This window comes from Chinchilla lanigera, unplaced genomic scaffold (genome assembly GCF_000276665.1).
Source record: "Chinchilla lanigera isolate Chin_1 unplaced genomic scaffold, ChiLan1.0 scaffold00015, whole genome shotgun sequence".
In the NCBI taxonomy this organism is placed as follows: Eukaryota; Metazoa; Chordata; class Mammalia; order Rodentia; family Chinchillidae; genus Chinchilla; species Chinchilla lanigera.
In genome coordinates, this window is record NW_004955416.1 from 14,789,545 (window position 1) to 14,812,961 (window position 23,417).

Consider the following 23,417-nt stretch of genomic DNA (forward strand, 5'->3'; position numbering starts at 1 on the left):
TGCAGCACTGCAGGAAAAATGGGATGTGAAGCAACAAAAAAGAAGCAAAAACTGTACTTTAGAGATAGAACTTTATGCGGTTGCAGACTGGAACCAAAAGCTCTCCGTCCTTAGCACATTAAGAGCAAGGAGTGACAAGTCTGAAGTGACAGGTCTGGGAGGAGAGGGACCCTCCTAGGACACAGGAGCACAGAACACGCCCAGGTAAGGAGGCCTGGAGCAGGACTGACCCCACTGTCCCTTCTGGCCAACGCCACATCCATGTTCAGGGCAGAGAGACCGCCATCTTGTCCCTGGCTGGAGTGGTGGCTGCAACAGAGACCTGGTCTCAGCTGGCGGATGGATCCCAGGGGCCTCTGCAAGGGTGGGTTAATTTTTCCTGACAAGTTGATGCACCAGGCTCGCGTTTGCATGAGGAAAATACGATGGACGTCCTGGTGGATTGCTGGCACACAGCAGAGCACTCCCTGAGGGACAGGTGGGTGGGCGGCTGTTGGCTGACATTTCACTATCGTTCCAAACCCATCAAACATCCTGCAGTCCATCCAACAGCCTGGAAGTGGACAGGCTTCCACCCCTGCACTCTGTGCTGTCTGCTGGTGCTGTCTCCCACTCCATGCTGGACACGGTTTTCTGTGGAAACTTTCTCCTGTCTTTGTACATGGTATGTCAGGCTGCTTGGGCAGCTGTAACAAAACTGTAAGGTTCGGCGCAAGTGAGAGACACAACAAAGGTAAAAAAAACTTTTATTGTAGGGCATGGAGGGCTGCTAAAAAGACACAAGGACCCTCTGAGGAGGGGGCAGGGAGACAAAGGATATACTGGGCTCGGCTGAGGGTGGAGTTTTGGGGGGCCTCTAAGTGACTTAACATGCTGATTGGGAAGGAGGGATGTGCGTGCATAAAAATAGAATGGGAAATTGTGGTTGGACTGAGGAAAGAAGGCAGAAGTTAATCTGGGAGGGACACGTTGTTGTTTTAGGCTCTGCGCCACATCGGGTGGCCGCCATGATGACTTGGCATGGGGGTGGGGGGCCCCCATCATTACCGTCTTTTTGTTGGTGCAGAGGTGACAGCTGGCTGACTTAACTAATAAAAATGTGTTTTCTTTCATCTCTGGAGGAAGGACTGTCCAAGACAAAGGTGCTGGCAAGCTAGGTCTCACTCTGAGTCCTCATCTCTGGCCCTGTGGGCAACCAGCGTCTCATCACCATGTTCCTACATGACCTCTCCTTGTGTGCTCCAGAGAAAGCCTTCTGGCTTCTGTTTTTCTTCCTATAAGGACACCAAGCCTATCGGATTAGGGCCCCACCCTTAGGACTTCATTTAACTTTATCTTCCAAAGACCCCATCTCCAAACATAGCTGCACTAAAAGCTAAGCCTCCAGCATAGGAAGTATTGGGAGACACAATTCAAACTGCAGCAATTGAGTCCAAGCTGTTACTCATAACCTGATCTGTGTCTCCTAGGAGAATAGAAAGAAGGCCCCCACCGGGCCCCCTGGAAGGGTTGGAAATCTCCTGGGTCTGGGTGCGAGTGAAGTTGGTGTGTGTGCTTGTGAATGTGTGTGCATGAAAAATTCTTCAAGCTGTGCCTTAAGATATGCATTTTACTATATGTATGTCCTGTCTACACCTAAATATCTCCTCTCTCAGTTCCACGATGATTTGGATCTTAAATGGTCCCAGCCCGTGGCACTTTAGGAGGTGGTTTAGGCCTAGTGGAGGAAGGTTGAGTCACTGGAGAGGAGTTGTGCTGTAGACGGGGACGGTGGGACCTCACCCCTTCTTTTCTGTCTCTTTGCTTTCCAACAGACATAGGTGAGCAGCTTTGTCCCACCTCATGCCCCCACCATGACATTCTGCCTCACCATAGCCCCGAAACAGTGGATGGAGCCAGGTAACCATGGGCTGAGAGCCCTGAAACCACCAGCCAAAATAGATCCTCCCATTTTTAGATGATTATTATCTCAAGTACTTTGTCTCAGCAATGGAAAGTTGACTGGTACAATTTCTGATATTGGGGTAATTTGTGTCCCCCTGCCTTTCCCTAATCAGTCCGGCTAGAAGCTTCTCAATTTTATTGATATTCTGAAGTAACCAGCTCTGGTCTCACTGATTTTTCTGTAGTATTCTTTTGTTTACCACTTCACTGATTTCTTTTTTTATCTCTATTGTTTTGTTGGTATACTTAGATTTAATTTGCTCTTCTTTTACTATTTCTTTGTTTTCTTTTTTTGGTACCAAGAATCAAACTCAGGACCTCGCGCTTGCCAGACAGGTGCTGTTCCACTGAGCTATATCCCCGGCTCACTAATTTCTTAACATAGAGCCCAAGCATTGATTTACGATCTTTTTTTTTTTTCTAATATGCACATTCAAGGCTATGAGAGCACCGGGCCCTGCTATCCTTCCTGACCATTGGGCTGAGCCTCATCTCAGGGCAGCCTGGCCCCAGCCAGCTGTTCCAAGCTTCGGGTACTCATCGGCTCCACCTGGTGAGTGTGTGCAGCTTACCAAGCCTCAGCCCCACCGAGGGCCCGCTGGACTAGCCTCACTGCAAAGGAGCTCCAGCGCTAGGAGTTGTCCAGACTCAAAGGGGATTCTGAGGCATCACAACTGCAGCCGCTGCTTCTCAAATTGCTGGAGAGAAGAGCGGCTTTCCCTTTCGTTTGTTTGTTTTGTTTTGGTTTTTGGTTTTTTTTTTTTTCCGGTACGGGGAACCGAACTCACAACCTTGCGCTTGCCAGGCAGGCGCTTTTGCCGCTGAGCTAAATCCCCAGCCTGAGCTAAATCCCCAGCCGGCTTCCCCTTTCATTTCCAGTTTTTCTGTTTTGTTATTCTACTGACCGATACATTCATAGCACATAAAAATGAACCCGGTGGCTTGTAGAGGTTTCCCTTAGGGAAAGTGATGCACTTCCATCCCCTCTTAAACAAAGGGGTTCCCATTGCTTAGCATTTGAGCAGTGGCAGGAAGGCAGTTCCTAGACAGGCAGCGGTGCCGGAGGATGTTTCCACAGTGCAGATGCTCACGCCTCAGTCACAGCAGCGGGCCATCTGGTCTGAGGACCTTGCTCTCACTAGCACTGGTTAAGCTTATATGTTATTTTGAGAAAGGGTCTTGCTAAGTTGCCCAGGTGGGCCTCAGACTTAAAAGCCTTCTACCTCAGCCTCACAAAGTGCTGGCATTACAGTGTAGTCTTGCTTGGCTGTCCAGACTTCTTCCTTTTTTTTTTTTGTCTTTTTGAGACAGGGTCTTGGGATGCAGTTCAGGCTGGCCTTGAGCTCAGGCTGGTCTCGAGCTCGCAAAGACCCTCCTGCCTCAGCCTCCCAAGTGCTGGGATTACAGGCGTGCACCACCACACCCGGCCTGTCCAGACTTCTTGACTGTATGAGTCCGCAGCTGCTTTTTGTTGCTTAAATGAATCTGAGTTTGGTTTCAGTTCTAAAGGGAAGCTTCAGAGCACCACCTGTGCCGTGATCATCTGCTCGCGTGTTGCTCCTCTTTTTCTCCCTATCTCTCACCCCAACCTGAAGCCATTCAGAGAAGGTGCTCAGGCACAGTTAGATGGATGGTAAAGTGTGGACACTGTGCACATTCACTCCGGCTTCCTTCCAGAGAAGCTTATCACGGGCGCCCACCACGGTGACACAACTCCTGCTCCCTCCAACGTGAAGAACACGAAAGACGAGGCCATCTGGATTTAAGAGGCAATGAATGGGGCTGAGGAAGGAAGATCACTGGTTTGAGCCCAGCCTGGGTAACTCAGTGACTTAGTGAGACCCTGTCGCAAAATAAAAAATAACACAAGAGCTAGGGATGAAGTGAGCTCAGTGTGAAGGCCCTGAGTTCGATTCCCCAGTACCACCAAAAAAAAAAAAAAAAAAGAGAAAGCGGCACAGTTCTTTTCATAAAAGAAGCCTCTAGAAGTCACATAATTTGAGGTAGCTTTAGGGTCTGTGCTCCTCCTTCAGTATGCACATACGGAATGTAACATCTGCGCCACTGCGCGGGAGAGTAGCTCAGCGGCGAAATGCTTGCAGGGCACGCACGAGGTCCTGGCTTTGACCCTCAGTGTGATATAGGTTCACAGGACTCTTGCTGCTGCTCAGGTTGTCCTCTGTTGGGCCCGAGACTGCTTCACATTGGCTCCGGCGTCTTTGGTGTCAGGCTCCACTGTCTCCGACCTTCCCGGCCCCAGGCCCAGCTCAGAGGCCCTGGTTGCTTTCAGTGGAGAATAGGATTTAGTGGCCAAGATCGTGGCAAGAAATATACTCTTTGTAAACCAGAAAGAAGCATGATTTTTCATGTTTTTACCATCTCTGGAGGCCTTTTCATGAAGTCGGTTGGTGACAGCCCACAGGTCACTTGGGACTTGGTGTCAGCTGGGATGAGCACAGGGTGTGCCAGCCTTGACTGTCTTGGTTGGGACTGGCCAGGCACTCTGGGGCTGCCCTCTCCCTGACACCAGATGCCAGCTGCTCCTCTCTGGCTGTGGTGACCCAAACAGACATTACCCAATGCCCCTCCGGGTGGAAAATCACCCTCCATTAAAAACCACTGGGTGTCCCCTGGGATGAGTGGAAAATGTCCTGGAACAAACCAGAGAGCGTCTGAGTCCTGGCGTGACACTCACGGTGTCTGCCTGCCTCGGTCTCCCTGTGTGTTCAGTTGGGTTTAATGGTGACACTACGCACCTGTGACCTGCAAGGTGTCCCCAGGAGAAAGCGTGGTGGTGGCTCACTGCGATTTTCTGAGGTGGGGCTGAATCTCAGTGACTTGAGTCCTGAAGGTGCGAGAACTCCCCCAGCCCACCGGGTCCCTTCCAGCATCCACCTTGTTTAAGGTCTGTCATTTTACTGTCACCAGGAGAAAGTCCCACTTAATTCATTCCACATGCTGAGTGAGTCCTCAGGAGTCCGTACATCACCACAAAGCGACCAAAATGAATCATAAGGACAAGAGGGAGTTTTCAACCCTGTAAAACAGTGACTAACACAGTGCCTTCCCTTGTAGAAAAAAATTACAAGGTTAAGAAAAGGCCTAGAGCCTGCTTGTGTAATCCGTGTGTCAGCAAGTGTGACAGTTAAAGTGCAGGACTCCGGGGCCATGTGTGCGGCCTGGCCAGGCTGACACAGGTTGTGGGAGGGGCTCCAGGAGGAAAGAGTCCAGGATGTGGGTTCCCTGCACCCCACACTGTCACTCACCCCTGTCACCCTCACATCTCAAGGGCACTGGAGGCTCAGTGTAGTAACTGCCTGCTGTGTTTGTCCCCCAAAGAGTCCTGTGGGGGGGGCTGGGTGATTGTTACTTTGGCATTATTAGGGGTTGGCGGATCTGGAAGAGGAAAGATTTATGGGATGTGATAAAAAAAATACAGTGATTGTTTAAAGATGAATTTAAAAATTTATGATAGTGAAAGACATATTAACCTCCCTGAAAACACTCCCCTCACTTCCAACACACTTAGCGTATCTCTCTGGCCACTCTCTGAAGCAGCTCCAGAAGTGAGCTTCCCTGAGAATCTATATGGGGTGTGATAAAAACTACAGTGACTGCTGCTGCTGAGGGCCATCCAGTGCAAAGGCAGCTCATAAAAACGTAAGCATGACGCTCGGTCCCTAGCCACCTTATTCACTTCATCCGGCACAGTGTGACTTCTGGCTCATCCCCAAAGTCAAAATGACCCTGAAAGGGAAATGTTTTGAATCTATTCAGAACACTGAGGCAGCTATGATCATGCAACTAAAGACATTCAGAAAGGAGGGCTTCCAGAGCTGCTTCGGAAAGCAGCAAGAATGATGGGACGAGTGTGTTTGAAGAAAGAGGAAGTTTTTGAGGGGGATGAATGGAAATGTGTCTGTTACTATAATACTTTTTTCTTTTCTTGAGACAGGGTCTTGTTATGTAGACTAGGCTGGCCATGAACTCACTATATAGCCTGGGCTAGCCTTGAACTTGAGGAGTTCCTCCCACCTCAGCCTCCCAAGTGCTGGGATTACAAGCATGCACCGCCACACCCAACTTTTTTTTTTTTTTCCCTGGTACCGGGAATCGAACTCATGACCTTGCGCTTGCCAGGCAGGCACTGTGCCACTGAGCTAAATCCCCAGCTGCCACACCCAACTTTTTAAAAAAAATTTAAGCACATGCCATGTTTTCTGATCCCACCTGGGAGTGGGTGGGTAGTCATTAGGTGGTTGGGGCATTGCCTTGGAAAGGAGTAGGGTAGTTTTTGTGAGATTTCAAGTTCTTTCCAGGAAAGAGTTATTATCAAGGAGCAAGCCCAGCCACTCCCAGCCTCTTGGTCCCTGTCTGGTGATGGGATCCTCTCTCTCCTATGTACCCTACCATTCCTATGCTGTCTACCAGGAAGTCCTCATCAGGGCCAGGCCAATCCTAGTACCACCCATGCCCTTGAACCTCCAGAATTATGAATTTTTTGCAGGGGGGGATAGAGCCTCTCTATATAGTTCAGAGTGAGTTCAGGCTTGCCTTGAACTCACCACCTAGCCCAAACTTTTGCCATTCTCCTGTCTTAGCCTCCCCAGTGCTGGGATTATAGGTGTGCACCACCAATGCCCAGCTCTAACTTTTTTCTTGTAAAGTTCTCAGCCTCAGGTATTTCATTATAGTTATGAAAAACAGACTGCTATACCTCCACTATGAGGATGAGACCCTTGAGAACTGTGGGAGCTCGCCCAGGAGGTGAGCATCCTGGAGCTCACTTGATAAAAATCAGGAAGATCCCTGGGCCTCATGCAGACACGTCAGCTCAGTCCTGCTTCTACTGCCCTGGATTCCACAAACGGCACCCTGATTTGCCAGGGGAGTCAGGCTGAGGGTGAAAGGGCACAGGCCCACCGAGACAGGCGGACTCGGGCCCTTCCCAGCAGGCAGCAAAACAACAGGAAAGAAGTTGGGGCCGACACCTCCCTGAAGTGAGGCCGGAAGGGACAGTCAGCTCCTGCTTCCAGAGCCCTGTTCCTGTCCTTTCCAGACCGGGCTCATCACTGTCCCCCTCTCATCGCTGACTCCACATCCTTCCGGTGAAACCCAGCCAGTAAGGGACACCGGCCGGGTGACTGCTGAGTGACTGCTGAGACCTGCAGCAACAGGGAAGTCAGAAATGTTAGCGGGGCTCCTCGGTGCCGCGCCAGGCCCTGCAACACGCTACCAAGGGGAAGCCTGGGTGAGGAACCCCAGTGCACTCAGCTCCACTGTGGGTCCCCTAAAACGCTCCCCTGTCAGGTGTGCTGGTACACACCTATAATCCCAGCGCTCAGGAGGCTGAGGCAGAAGGATTGTAAATCTGAGCCCAGGCTGGGTAATTTAGTGGTTTAGCAAGACCATGTCTCAAAATAAAAAAGGGCTGGGATGTAGCTCAGTGATACAGCGCCCGAGTAAGATCCTCCCTATGTGAAGGAGGAGAAGTCTCCGTCCTCTGCTCCTCTCTCACAGCCTTCCAAGTCTTTAGCAGCCACAGGTGGGTGACTCAAAACTGCCCCTCAGACACTTTCCCTCAGGGTGGCCGGGGCCACATGCTGGGCCCCGAGGTGGGGAGGCGGCCACTGGCCTGGGGCCTCTGCCAGCTCAGGCAGCAAGAGCCCGGTGCTGAGCCCCGCCCGCCCGCCCCTCCGGGCTGGGTAGCAGCGCCCCCTCTCCTCCTCTTGGGACAAAGGCTTCTTCCTGCTCCCTCAATTTCTCCTTCCTAACGGGAAGCACACTTGAAGTCACTTCCGAAACTGAGATAGAAGTGCTTTGACCCCAACCTCCTGGCGCCGCCGCCATTCCTCTCCTCCGCTTCAGACCAGACTCTGAGAAAGCACTGCTCCCCGTCCACCGCCACCCCGCTGCCGCACAGTGAGCTGGCTGGGGCCTCCAAGGGGCCAGGGCCACGCGGGTGCGTGTGGCGGGGTGCATGTGGCAGGCCGTCTGCGGACACTGCAGATGGTAAAGGGGATCTTGGCTCAGTCCTGGGAAGGACATCCAACGTGTCAACACCTCCCTGAATTCTTTCACTCGTCCATTCAATCTTTATTGAGCACCGCTGGGGGTAGGCGCTCGGGATGCGCTCTGTAAATGACACACACTGGCCCGTGAGGGTGGAGCTTCCTCGGTGACATCCGGGACTCACGCTGCAGGGAAACCGAGGGCCTGCACCGGGATCCGACCCCTCGCAAGGCCAGAGGAGAGATTTTGGGGTTGAGATGCTGTTGATGAGCAAGAATCAGCCAGTCCGGGGAGACAGTGGAGGAGAGAGACGGGTGACAGAGGACAGGACCGGGGTCCCAGGGGGAAGGACCAGGACAAGGGCGAGGAGCTGGAGGGAAAGATTTCCCTCTCCGCCCCATCGTCCCGGCCTCATCCTGGGGACCTCGGCACGTCTGTCCCCCTCATCTCCCCGGACCCTGAGCTGGGTGGCCTGGCCCTTCGTGCGCCTCCTCTGTCCGAATGTGTGTCCCACAGAGCCGGGCGCCCCTCCGCCCTGTCTTCCTGATGTCGCCACCCACTGCTGCCACTCACTTCTGAGACCCCGGGCCCCAAAAGTCTCCCCAAGACGCACTGAGAGATGTGCGTTCCCTCCACCACTGGTTGCTTTACGTGAGTTCCCTGTCCCCGGTCTCAAACAGGGCCGATGGTAGGACCAGAACAGGTAACTCTCACTTTCTTAGAAAAAAAATGTAGGAAATAATACAAATCCCCCACCACACTTATTTAAAAAGGATCAACTACGACAAAGGACCCTGAACAGTGCCTAAGTGTTTGACCAGGCTGTGAAAAGAGGTGTAGCTGGTCCATTGTGTGGCCTTTCTTTATGCCGCTGATAAGGAAACTGACATTAAACAAAGAGCTCTGATCAGCTGACTAACTGAGTAGAAGCAAGTTCCCAGGAACGCTAAATTTGACTCTTTCCTGTTCTACAGATGCCCCCAACTGCAACTTCCTCTCTCATAATTCCTTCCACACTACACAGGCTGGGACTGTTCAATCTGGATAATGGGTCCATAAGGGTTTCTGTGCACGTTGGCATGTTTTCATCATAAAAATTATCTAAAAAACTCTTTCCGCGTCTTTTTTTCTCCCCTCCCCCCGCATAACCAGCCCATCTTAGCGCATTTATCTGCAATATCATCCTGAACTTCCTGCTGTGAGAGAAGGCAGCCTCACAGGAAACTGGGTGATGTGAGACGTGTGCACATGGTGATCGACAAATATGGTGTGAGCTTAAATTTTAAGAATTTATTGCAGTAAAAGACACATTGCAGTTACTCTCCCTCAAAATACTCCCCTCCCTTGAAACACACTCATCCCATCGTTCTTGCCACTTCTGAAGCAGCTCTGAAAGTCTTCTCTCGTGAGTGTCTTTAGCTGTGCTGTTGAAGGTGCCTCAATGTCCTGAATTGATGAAAACCACTTCCCTTTTGTGGTCATTCTGACGCTGGGGAAAAGCCAGAAGTCACACAAGACCAGATCTGGCAAAGGAAGTGGAGAGGACAATCAGGGTTTTACGAAGTGCCTCTCTGTTGTGTGGCCCTCGCTCGGCAGCAGCATTCACTGTAAAGACCCTCAGCAAAGAGGACTTGCAGAGCTGCTTCAGAAAGTGGCAAGAGACACGGGATGAGTGTGTTAACAGTGAGAGGGAAGACTTCGAAGGAGATTCATGACCATGTGTCGTTACTGCAATAAATTTTTAAAATTTGCACACCATATTTTCCAATCAGCCCTTGTATCTGTGTTCTGAAGTGGCAAATAACATGAATTATTTTTCTTTCCCTCTTTTTCTTTGTTCTTCTAGCTGCATGTGTATATGTGTGTGTGTGTGTGTGTGTGTGTGTGTGTGTGTGTGTGTGTTTACTCTGAGAATTTCTGAGCAAGGAGGAAGTGGTTCAATCTGCTCCTCTCTGAGCAGCTGCTGGCTTTTAGAATAAAGAAAAGCCTCTGCCTTGTGTCTGATTCAGATGCAACACGAGATGTGCTTTCATCGATGATGTCTAAATTTAAACACTTGTCTTCTCCCCTGCAAAACTTAATCCTCTTCCTCCATAATATTGTAGGAAAAGATCTGGCTTTACAGGATGTTTTGCTTAGATCTGCAGGAGGAGCATAGGTGACAGTTAAGGGACTTCAAGGAGGTGACAAGCTGGTGTGGATGGCAGCTTGGAACCCTCTGTGTGAGAGGGCCAGGTCAGAAGGGCCAGAGGTTGGGGTGTCACCAGGCAGGGCCACGGGCAGGTGTGCCTGAGCGCTCAGCCGCAGTTTCTTTACCTGGAATCTCCCCGGCTCCATCTCCCACTCTGCCTTCCCTGCCTTCCCATCAGCAGCAAGACTAGTTCTCTCCCTCAGAACCTGAGGCCCATGTCACCCACTTGGCTTACACTTTTATTTTCACTTAATTTTCAAACATACAGAAATCTTGCAATAATAGTATAAGGAACAACCAAATAGACTTTACTCTAGATCCACTTTTATTTCCCTATTTCCTTCTTCCCTAACCACCTCTCTTTCTTGCCTTGTCTTGCTGGGGTTTATTATTATTATTATTTGGATTTTTGAGACAAAATCTATGTAGCCCGGGCTGGTCTCAAATTCATGATCCTCCTGCTTTAGCCTCCTGAATGCTAGGGTTACAGGCATGCAACAGGCATGCATGAACACACCCAGTGGGATTATGAATTTCGTTAATCTTTTCAAAAGTCCAAATTTTTATTTTCTTTTTTTTTGTTGGTTTTCTATGTCTGCTCCTGTTTTTACTATTTCCTTTTTTCTGGTCATTCTGAATTTAAATTGGTTTTTTCTAGCTATTTAAAGTGGAACATTTGAGCCAGGCGTGGTGGTGCATGTCTGTAATCCCAGCACTTGGGAGGCTGAGGCAGGAGGATCATTGCAAGTTCGAGACCAGCCTGGGCTACAAAGTGAGCTCAAGCAGCCTGAACTGCATACTGAGATCCTGTCTCAAGAAAGACAAAAAATAAAATAATTAAGTGGAAAATTTGATCATTGACTTGAGGCTTTTTTTTTTTTTTTTGGAATATAAGCATTGAAAACTATAAATTTCCCTCTAAAATTAGCTTTACCTGTATCATATAATTGTCATATGTGACATTTATCTTTTAGTGCAAAATATTTTTATTTATTCATTCATTCATTTTGGCGTTTTGAGACAGGGTCTCATTATATAGTTCAGGCTGACCTTGAATTTACTATGTAGTCCAGACTGTTCTCAAACTCATCAGTAGTCCTTCTGCCTCAGCCTCCAAAGTGCTCACATTGCAGGGGTACACTCCTATATCCAGGCAGTGCAATATATTTAAATTGTCTTTGGCCTATGAGTTAGTCATAGGCTGTCTAACTTCCAAGTACATGAGGCTTGCCTAGATTTCTCTGTATTACTGTTCTAAATATAATTTCACAGTGGTCAGAAAACATAATCTATTAGATGTCAGCTTTATAATATGTATTGATTTAAGTGTAGTCCAGCACAGAGCCTACCATGGGAAATGTTCCATGTGTCTTTGAAAAATGCACTCTGCAATTATTGGGCCTAGTGTTTCATAAACGTCAGCAGGGCCAGATTGGTTATCAAGTCTTCTATGTCTCCTTACTAGTTTTTTCTTTTTTTGCTCTGTCTGTGAGTTTGTCTAGTTATTTGTTTAGTTCTGTTAGTTTTTGGCTCATGTATTTTGTGGAGTTTTTGTTTCATTTTTTGCAGTGCGGGGAATTGAACCGAGGGCCTTGTGCATGCTAGGCACATGCTTTACCACTGAGCTGCATCCCCAGTGCCTCTCCTTCTGCTATGGACTGGGTCATACCCTTCCACAAAAGTCTTACTTTGAAGTCCTAACCCCAAGTACCTCAGGACACGATTGCATGTGTAGATGGATTCCTGACAGAAGTAATTAGGTCGAAATGAGGTCACAGGGTGGGTTTTAATCCAATATTACTGCTGTCCTTATAAGAAGAGGAAATCTGGACACAGAAACCAACAGAGGGAAGACGATGTGAAGTCATAGGGAGAAGACTGGCTTGGAAAGAACCAGCCCTAGTAACTCCATTGTTTCAAAGTTCTAAGCTTCGGAACTATGAGAAAATTAATTTTTGCTGATGAAGCCACCCAGTCTGTAGCACTTTGTCACAGCCATCCTGAAAAACTAATATAGTTAATAAGTGTACACATTTAGAACTGTTCGGTTTTCTTGATGAATTGACCTTTTTATCAATATAAATTTTTTCCTTCCATTTGGCAGTACCCTTTATCTTGAGCTTGCTTTATTTGATATTAATATAACCACACCAGCTTTCATATTTGTTCTTATTCTTATTTATATTTGTTCTTACTATCTGTATTATAGCTGCATAATATATATGTATATTTCCTTAGCCTTTTACTTTCATTTAATCTGTCTCTCTATACTTAAAGTAAAACTCTTAAGATAAAATATACTTGTGTCATTTTTATCCAGTTTGATAATTCTCCTTTTTAATTGAAATGTTTAATCCATTTACATTTAATGTGATGATTGATATGATTCAATTAATCCAACATTCTATTTGTTTTCTGCTTCTTCTACCTGTTTTTTTGTTCTTTATTTTTCCTTTCCTGCCTTCAATTAATCAAATATTTTTAGTAGTCTATTTTATTTCCTCTGTTAGTTTTTTAGCTCCAGCTCTTTATATAATATTGTCACTTTAGCTCTAGGTGATTATAGTGTGCACCCTTAGTTTATCACATTCTGCTTAGATCAGTTTGTAACAATTTCCATAGCATTTATAACCTAAAAAAGAATAATTCCATTTATCTCATCTTTGTGCTATTATTGTCACATATTTTACCTTTATATTTTTTTTGTGTTGAGGGTTGAGCCCAGGGCCTTCTCACTGAGATATATCTCCAGTCCTTTTATTTCATTTTTAATTTTCATCTAGGTCTCACTACGTCACTGAGCCATCCAGGGATCAAATTTGTGATCTTCATGTCTCAGAGTGCTGGGATCACAGGCATGTACCATCACACCTAGCCCTTTACACTCATAAACCCTATAATAAATAGTTGTTAGTTTTCCTTGCAATAGTCACTATTCTTTTAAAGGAATTATAGAAAAATAGCAAAAAATACAGTCTTTTGTATCTACTCGTCTATAAAGCTTTCGTTCTCCCTGTGGTTCCAAGTTTTTATCTCGTACCCTTGTTCTTCAGCTGATGCACAACCTTTAGCACTTCTTTCAGCACAGGTCTGATGAGCATGAACCCTTTTGACTTTTGTTTATCTGCAAGTGTCTGTACTGCACGGCAAAGCTCCCAGGAACTATGGCCCCACACAAGCAGAGCCAACAAGAAAGCAAGTCTGTAGCATGCCGGTGTATCTGCCAGAGCAAGGCATTGTTTTCTTCCTCTGGTGAGATGAGGAGTGAGAAAATTATAATTATAACCAAGTGGGTGGCCAATACTTCAGGGCACAGTGGGTTCTCGCAACTTGTTTGGATTGGCAAAATGTCCCTGTTTGGGGGTTGTAAACCCTCTTGGATTGAATAAGAAGTTAAAACAGAGCCCGAGCACCATTCCACAGCAACCAGGAAGAACAAAGCCACGACCAACAGCCGCTGGGGACTGCTCCCCACGAGCACAAATGGCTGCAGTGGTTATTTCCCCAGCATTTCTTGGTTTTAGTTTGGCTTTTTTCCTTCTGTCAAGGGCAAAGCTGCAAGCACCCCCACGATACCGCCACACTCCCCTCCTGCCTGCAGCAGAGCAGAAGTGGTTTTGCAGGAAAGCACTCGAGGCCTGAGATCTCCCCGTGGGGTTTGGGAGGTTTCTTCTTGGCCAGCGCTGATGTATAACCCAGCTTTAGGCTGCGGCGGCGGCCGCAGCGTGGCTTATCTGGGATGGCTGCTTTCTCAGGTAGGGTCCCTGGAAGCAAATATTGAGCCAGGAGTTGTGCGCAAACCATTCGTGCAGGAAGTGCTCCCAGGAGAAATAATTAAAGGAATGGGGGGAAGAAGCGGAGGAAGGGAAAGAAGCCAGGCAAGGGTGCGACGCTGGCCGCGGCGCAGCCTCAGCCTGATGGGGAGGAGTCTGTCCCACCTCAAACACGGGCGCTGCACAGGCCGCGGCCGCAACAGTCCTGCTTCCTCCGGGCACGGGCGTGCAAGGCCGGGGAGCCCCTCGGCAGTCGCAGCCACAAGGGCCCGGGGCACGAGGCCCTGGGCTCAGTCCCCTGTGCCGAAAGATGGAAGAAAAGAGAAAGAACCAAAGGGCACGGAGGCCGAGGATAGCAGAGCAGAAGGGAGAAAGGGCTGAGGGCCTGGGGGGCCAGCAGTGTGCCGCGCAGACTGGACCAGGGCTCTGGCAGAACCCCAGGGTGCTTTGCACTGACTTAGAGGGCTGTGGCCTAACATGTGATTTCGCTTACGCGGGTTCCCCGGGGAGCATAGTGGAAAGTGTCACAGGCCAGTCCATTAATGATCCACGGTGAGAACACCTGGTCTCCTTGACAGGGATCCATCTTGTACTTGCAAGGACGCCGGATAAGATCCAGGCCCCCTGAATCAGCTTCTGCTCACACCTTGGTCCTCACAACCCTATCTTGTCATCCTCCCACTCACCTGTGCTGATCTACTGGGAGAGGCTTAGTGTGTCTGAGAGGATCTACAGACTCTCTTTCCTGTTTGACCTATAAAATCCATGTCTAGATGTACAGCAGGGATATTACAAATCTGATCATGCATGGTGATGACACTCTATCATATTTTTATATAGTGGCACTATTATACGTCTGTGAACATACATTTCTATTTATGTGGTCAATGGTTTTTCATCTGGATGAAATTAACCAGAATCACAGGGTATGGTGGCACATGCCTGTAATCCCAGCACTCAGGAGGCCGAGGCAGGAGGATCACTGAGAGTTTGAGGCCAACCTGAACTACAAAGTGAGATCAAGACCAGCCTTTTTTTGAGACCCTATCTCAAAAAAAAAAAAAAAAGTTGTAGATATCCTTCCATTATACGCTTAAAAATGACAGCTGTGACAGCACTGTGGTCCACAGTGGAACGCACAGGAACATATAGTCAGTAGCATATAATGACTAATCAAATCCTTTGTTTTAGCATAGCCCATACTCACGTGAGCAGGTCAGCTAATCGGGTGAGCTAAACAAGGGGAAAGACTCTTGGGCGCCATCAAGTGGCAGTCCCGGGAATACCTACTCTGAGTGGATCTAAAACCATCTCCAGCAGCACCATTCCTTCCCGCACTTGAAAGGTCTTCTGGTTTTGGAGCCTGAAGATAAAAACAAGGCCATGGCCCAAGAAGGGAGAAAGTGACTCCAATAGCTAAGGATTTTTTAAAAGACATTGTTTGGGAGAAGTTTTAGTTTTATACTAACCTTAGAGAGAAAATGGCCAAATTAGCTCATGGACTGTATGATAGAAAATACACTGAATGTTAAAATTAAAAGTTTAAAAATTGTGACAGTAAAAGACACGTGCCGTTATTCCTCCTCAAAACGCTAACTCTTTTTCAAACACACTTGTCCTATTGTTCTTGCCACTTTCTGAAGCAGTTCTGAGAGTCCTCTTTCACGTCCTTTCATGGCTGCCCTATGTCCTGAGTGGATTAAAAACATTTATGGTGATTTCTATCAAATAAAAAGATTACACTGTGCCTCACCCACCTTATTCATCAGATCTGGCACTGTGAGAGTTCTGGCTCTTCCTCAAAGTCAAAATGACCACAAAAGGGAAACATTCTGAATCAGCGCAGGACACAGAGGCAGCCACAACAGTGCAACTGAAGACAGGAAAGAGAAGTTCCAGAACTGCTGCAGAAAGTGGCAGGAATGAGGGATAACTGCATATGAGTGAAGGAGGCGATTTTAAGGGGGATTAACAGAAATGCACCTTTCACTATAATACATTTTTTTTCTGGGGGCGGTCTTTCTGAGACAGGATCTCACTACACAGTTCAGGCTGGCCTTGAACTCACTTTGTAGCCCAGACTGGCCTTGAACTTGCAATGATCCTCCTGCCTCAGCTTCCCGAGTGCTGGGATTACAGGCATGCACCACCACGCCTGGCTATAATACATGTTTTGAAAAGTTAACTATTCACTGTCTTTTTCAATCACCCCATGCATACTCCCTGCCTCCCCATGTACACCTCCCTAGCATCACCGTCCTCCACCACAGTGGTACTTTTTACAGCTGATGAACCCACAGTGGCATCATCATCTCCTAAAGTCCATAGTTTACCCTAAGATTACTCTAAGGGGCTGGAATGTAGCTCAATGGTAGAGCGCTTACCTGGCATCATGTGGGAGGCCCTGGGTTCAATCCCCAGTACTGGGAGGGGGAAAAGGAAGAAAGAATTAAGAAGGGAAGTTGAAAGACATCTTGGTGGCTTCTAAGCTTTGGCAGTTATGAATGAAGCTGCTATAAATATCCAGGTGTAGGTTGGTTTGTTCGCTTGTTGCAGGATTCTTGTGTGGACATAAATTTTCAACCCCTTAGAGTGAATACCGAGGAACACCATTGCTGGGCTGTGTGGTAAGAACGTGTGTAGTTCCATCGGAAACTGCCAAACAGCCTTCCAAAGCAATAATGCCGCTGGGCATGGTGATGCACATTTGTAACCCCACCACTCAGGAGGCTGAGGCAGGAGGAGTCTGACGCCAGCCAGGGCTACAAAGTGAGCTCAAGGCCAGCCTGAGCTGCATAGCGAGACCCTGTCTTGAAACAAAAAAGTAAAAAACCCCCAAGGTAACACTGCCATTGTCTGTTCCCAGCAGCAGTGAGTGAGCATCCCTATGGCTCTACACCCTTGCTGGCACTGGGAGTTGTCAGTACCCTGGATCTTTTTTTGTTTTGTTTTGTTTTTTTCAAATGGGGTCTCACTCCATTTTCCAGGCTGCTTTTGAGCTCACCATGTAGCCCAGGCCAGCCTTGAACTTGCAATGATCCTCCTGCCTCAGCCTCCCAGGTGCTGGGATCACAGGTGCACACTACCATGCCCACCAAGTGGTCTGGATCTTGATCATTCCAATAGGTGTGCAGTGGGATCATATGATTGTTTAATTAGCATTTCCCTGTGGCACAGAATGTGGGCCATATTTCCATGTGCTCCATCGCCATGTCTGTTAAGATCTTTGTCCAATTTTTTAATCAGATTGTTTTCTTATTGTTAATTTAAAGAGCTCTTTGTATATTCTGAGTGACAATCCATTTTTAGATGTACTTTTTGCAAATATTTTATCCCAGACTATGGTTTGTCTTTCCATCCTCTCAAGAGTGTCTTTCATGGAGTAGTTTGTTTTTTTTTTAAACTCTCTTTTTTTTTTTTTTTTTGGTACCGGGAATTGAACTCAGGACCTTGTGCTTATCCGGCAGGTGCTGGTGCCGCTGAGCTATATCCCTAGCCCTTAAACATTTTATTTTAAAGAGAAAAAAACCCAAAATTTCAAAAAAGATAATAGGAGAGTAACAATGATTAATACATTGTGTATTTGTTTTGTTTTGTTTTGTTTGTCTTTTTGAGACAAGGTCTCGCTATACAGTTCAGGCTGGACTTGAGCTCACTTTGTAGCCCAGGCTGGCCTTGAACTTGCACCGATCTGCCTGCCTCAGCCTCCCAAGTGCTGGGATTACAGGCATGTGCCACCACGCCCGGCTACATTGTGTATTGTTATGTTTAAACTAGTTACTCAGAGTACAAGATATAGATATTTAATTGTCATGGAGTAGATTTTTTTTAAAGATGGGGTCTTGCTATGTTGCCAATGCTGGCCTTGAACTCCTGAGGTCAAGAGATGCTCCCACCTCAGCCTCCGAAGTAGCTGGAACTACAAGCACAAGCCACTGTAGCTAGCTCACAGAGCAGAAATGCTTAATTTTACCGAAGTCCACCTAATTGATTATTTCTTTCCTAGGCCATGCCTGGTGTCATTTCTAAAAAAGTCCTCAAACCCATGCCAGAATATGTTCAGCTGGAATATCATAAGGCTTCCCGAGAAGATACTCATCAAACACACGTAACTCATTAATCCAAAGACATTTGGAGATCTATTTCTCCTCACTGCTTTCCCATAAATATTAACAACCCAAAGGTTATAGCTGAATTGATTAAAATTCCTGACAGATGTATTGGAAAGGTGCACGTTTTGAGAAAAGCAGTGCATTCGCCATCCGTGCAGACATCAAAGAGGTGCATTCTGCTGCCCCACACCCCGAAACCAGCACTCAGGCCCTGCTGCACAAGGTGACGGTAGGGCCTCAGAGGCCACTGCGGGTCCTGCCAGGTAGAGGAACTACATTTTACTTTTCAGAAGGAGAGGTAGGGTGATAACACCCCTGAGAACGGGCCCAGGAAGAAAACAGAAGGGACCTCCTCTGGGGTGGACGTCCCTGTGATGGGACACAGGCTGGGGGCATGTCAGATGCCACCAGGATGGGGACAGCTCCAACACGCAGAGGGGAGCTGCTCCATTCACCTGGGTCCGTGGGGCCAAGCTAATTGGTTTAATGGATGGAGCGGGGAGGAGGGGTTGAAGAGAGGTTAGGGGAAGCGGGGAAAGGGGAAAAAAAGAATCAAGTTATATGACGTATAGGTACGAGCTCTCTACGATGAATGTGATCATTACATGTTCTGAAATGTGCCAATAAAGGCCGGGGATACAGTTCAGTAGCACAGCACCTGCCTTGCAAGTATGAGGTCATGAGTTTGATTCCTGATACCACCAAAAAAATTATAAAATGTACCAATAAAATCTGATTTGGGGAAAATAAATAAACAATAAATAAAACTTGAAGAAAAAAATTGTTTCCAATGGTAGAGCAAGGTGGTTACTCTAACCAGGCCCCTGCCAGGGCAGTTTAACAGAAGAAAAGCCTTTTAGGTTTGTAGGGCAAGGTAGTTATTATTTAGTGTTGTTTGCCTGAGGTCGTTGTAGAGGTTTTGATTTTGAAGTGCACTTTAACGTTTACTGTCAGCGAAGGGCAGGCAGGCCAGGAAGGTGTCTGTGAAGTCATGTGAGGCTGGGTCCGCCGAGGACAGCTGCTCCTCTAGCAGAAAGTGAGTATCTGTCTTTGGCTGATGTATCATGTCCAAGTAATGGCTGGGGACAGGCATAATTATAATTTATTTAGCAGCTTCGTGGCCCTTAAGGACACAGAAGAAAGGGAGATTAAGAAATCTCTTCTGAGGCCTTTTAATGAGGGAGAGGCCAACAGAGGGCTGCTGACATATTGGATGGGAACACGGTTTCCAGGAAATGTTATTTAAGTCATTTTTAAGAATTAAGAAGTACAAGCGTTCTGGTCTAAAAGTGCGGATTAAACACACACATCTTTGGTCAATTCCCTCCAGAGCTCTGCTAAATTATAGTAAACTGATTTGTAAAAAATGATAATAAATCAACAAGGATGTGAACAGGAAGGACAGCGGCAGCAACTTGGGGTGAAATTAATTGTGTTAGCGAAGACAAGAGGGACAGTTCTGGGCCGGCTGTGGGCGCAGCTCTCCAGAGGATGAGGAATGAGAGTGCAGCGGGGTGTGGCGGCGCATGTCTGCGAGCTCAGCACTCTGAGACCTTGAAGCAGGAGGGTCAGAAGTCTGAGCCTGGCCTGGGCAATTTAGGGAGACTCTTTCTCAGTTTTATGTATGTATGCATGTTTTTTTGAGACAGTGTCACTATGCACTTTAGGCTGGCCTTCAACTCTGTGTAGCATAGGCTGGCCTCGAACTCACCGTGATCCTCCTGCTTCAGCCTCGCGAGTGCTGGGATTACAGGCATGCGCCACCATGCCTGGCTCTAAAGGAGACTATGTCTTAAAATAAAAAAGGGCTGGGGATGTAGTTCAGTGTGAAGGTCCTAGGTTCAAGCTCCAGTATACCCCCTAAAAAATCCCAAAACAAACAAAAAGAAAGAAAGGAAGAAGAAAGAGACTTTATTTTAAAATTTGGCTCACACACAATAACTAGGTTGGTAAACCCAAAGCCCACAATTAGCCCGTGGGACAGGAGACCTAGTGTTCTGATTCGAAGGCCGCTGGACAGGAGGAGCCATCAGCACATTATAGACAGGCAAGTCAGGCAGAAGACAGCAGGTGTCTAGAGGGGCACTGCGCCCAAGGTAGAGGCAGGATGAGCAGGGCTTGGTCAGATAAGCAGGAGCCTGGGGTCAAAAGTTAACAAGAACCCGGAGGACCATTAAGTCCAGGGGCAGAAGGAGCAAGGTAGCAGCAAGAGGACAGAGGCCCACTATGACAACTCCTGCTCCTCCCTATCTGGAAAGTGTTTTTCCTCCTCACTTTGTCCTTTTAATGAACCACTCAGATAGGACAGAGGCCAACAGGCCCCTGCAGATATATGCTGGCTACATGCCTCGACTCCTCACGGGCCCATTTCTAGTTAAAGTAAGCTGGTTTTAGTCCTCTACGACGTGACCTTACTTGGACTCAGAGTCATCTGAGCCCTGGTTGTTTTTTGGTATAAAAGCTGGAGAAAGAGTCCTGTTGCAACCCACACGTGGGTCCCCTCCCCACTATGGGGAGCTGTTTAATAAACATGCCTCCGGGTTACCTTCTTTGTCCTTGATTTCATTCTTTGACTTTGTGCAACAAGAACCCAGATTGCGCCATTACAGTTGCAGACGACATCTGAGGGTGACCGCCGTGAAAGTCCTGTTCCTCGGGGTGGGTGGTGTCAGCTTTTGGCTGTAGTGTGCTGCGGCCCTCTCACATTATCGGGGGGAGGGGGTCATTCAGTGTCTTTCCCCTGAGCCCCTACACTGAAGCCGCCCCCACCCTGGTGCGCAATGGCACCCCTCACGCCCGGGTCAGTAAGAAGAGTCGGGAGAGGGGTCTTTCCCTTCCCAGCCGTCTGAGACTCAGAGAGGAGTCTCAGGCCAGAAAGAGGCACCTTGACCTTGCATCCCGACCACCAGAGCTACGAGAAGTACATTTCTGTTGTTTACGGCACCCAGGGAATGGTGTTTTGTTGTAAGACAGAGGCTAAACTACTTTACTCAACTCTATTGATTTAAATGCTGGCCTCACCCAACTCACCTTCACAGAAATATCCAGAGTGATGCTTTATCGAGCCTCCAGGCATCCCCAGGCCCAGGAAAGTTGATGTATAGCATCATCACAGTGTCTTAAAAAGGGACAGAGGTAGACAGGATCAGGTGTCTGTAGAGTTGGGGTGAAGAGTGGATCCAAAGTGAGGAGGATGAGGTGGATGCGGTGAGGTCGGGAGATCCTCTCTGGGCCTCCCTGCCCTAACTCCAAGAGGATTCCAGTCCCTTGAGATAGAAATAGGGCTGAGGACTGAGGAACCGAGGACCCCAGGCATAGCTGAGGTCTCGGTACTCTACCAAAAATAGGAAGTCAAGTGACTATTTGTCTTCATCCATTTTGTGTTGCTACAATAGAATACCCCAGTGTCCCGGTGTGCACGCCTGTCATCCCAGCACTCGGGAGGCGGCAGCAGGAGGATGATGAGTTTGAGGCCAGCCTAGACTACATAGTGAATTCAAGGTTGGTCTGAACTACATAGCGAGGACTTGTCTCAAAAAAGAAAGAAATACAACAAAACAACAATAAACAAACTGTTTATAAAGAACAGAGATGCACTGCTTACAGCTCGGGTAGCTGGGAAGCCCAAGGTCAAGGGGTCCGCATCTGGTGAGGGCCTTCCCGCTGCTTTATCCCATGACGCACGTGGAAAGGCAAGAGAGAGCAAGAGGTGGCCAGGTTCACTGCCAAGACAAACCCACACTCAGGTAAGAACATTCGGTCCAGACAGGGGGCAGCGCCCAGGGCAGCAGTGGAAGGCGGAAGCTCCTGTGCCCGACCCCACGGAGCACCCGGGAAGCGGGGCTGTGTGAGCCCTTGGCTTATCCTGCCACTGCTCTGCTTCCTGCTTCTCACGGTGCAGAACCTGTCCCTCTGTCCCCAACAGTGTCTCCATTCTCTCCTGTACAGTGGAGGCTGCTCACCCATGGAATGAGAATAAAGGCGACTCGACAAAACTGAATTGTCACTGAATCAGGATGCAGCGCCACTGGCCTTTAGGGTACAGACAGCAGCCCCTCCGAGGCCGATGGGCCAAGCTGGGGAGGTCACTGCTCACAGCCGAGACCCCTGGGGCCACCAGGAGCTCACCAGGTAAACACCCAGAGTGGGGGAGGGGAAAACGGTCCTGGACAGAAGGGAGACGGACAAGGAGAGAATTGAAAAGGCAAAGAAAAACTCTTACCCACCCAGAGATATACCCATTCTAAAGGATTTTGTTGAAGAGGGAAAGAAGTGGGAGGAGGGGACAGGTTAGGCCTTGGACAGAAGTCCTGACAAGGAGGTGGCGGGCAGGCTTTTCCCCTCCTCTTCTCCTCTTTGCAGAGACCGAAGCCACAAGCTGCGGTCCACGGTGTCAGGCCACTAAAAGAGGAAGAACAAAGGGGTGGGTGCAGGGGCAGAGAGGAAAAGAAACCAGCCCTAGATGCAGAAGGAGAACATAAAAGGGAATAATATACCCTAGCATATATGCATATACTTTTTCTTTTCTTTTTTTTTTTTTGCGGTACCAGGGATCAAACTCATGACCTTGTGCTTGCCAAGCAGGCGCTTATGCCACTGAGCTATATTCCCAGCCCACACATATACATTTTTGTTGTTGCTGTTAAATAAAAATGACAGGACCCCATTGCTGTGGACTAGGGTTCTGCACTGGGCCGCAGGAGACCAAACTGAAAATAAAACTGGAGTCATTCAGGATGAGGTCCATACCTCACCTTCCCAGAAATCGAGAGAGGAGACAGCAGAGTGGACGGGAGACAGGAGTGAGGGGAGAGAAGAGAGGAGAGAGACAGCCAGTTTTCCTCACCAGGCAAGTTTTAATTGGCTGATAATAAAGTTCCCTCTGCTTTAATCTTTATGTCCGTTACTCATTGCAAAAAATAACCTAAAATAATATGATGTTAACTGATGAGTTTTCTATTTTGTCTCCTGCCTCTGCTTTTCAAGGAGCTTTGAAAGAACCAATCTGAAGCTGGGCATGGTGATGCACACCTGTAATCCCAGCACTTGGGAGGCTGAAGCAGGAGGATTCCCTGAAGTTCAAGGCTAGCCTGAACTACACAGCAAGACCCTGTCTCAAAAGAAACAAAGGAAGGAAGGAAGAACCAATACACTTTTCTTTCTGATGTCTTCAGCCCTTTCCTATCCATGAAGCTAACTTTTCTAGAACATCCATTCTAGTTTATAGAACCAAGGGTTGCTGGATTCTAAAATCAAAAATAAAGCTAATTAAGATAATTAAACTAAATTGTTCCCATGGCTGCAATCCTAGTACTCTGGTAGGCGGAGGCAGGAAGGTCACAAATTCAAGTGCAGCCCCAGGAATTTAGCGACTTAGCGAGATGA

At 47.9% G+C, this 23,417-nt stretch overlaps 1 long non-coding RNA gene across 1 annotated transcript; it reads left to right on the forward strand.

Moving 5' to 3' along the window:
• Positions 1–33: 33 nt before the first annotated feature.
• On the forward strand, positions 34–23,113 carry LOC102015108. Its single transcript, XR_001233365.1, has 3 exons — positions 34–204; positions 21,981–22,163; positions 23,019–23,113. It is a non-coding gene; the product is annotated as an uncharacterized LOC102015108 (long non-coding RNA).
• Positions 23,114–23,417: the final 304 nt, after the last annotated feature.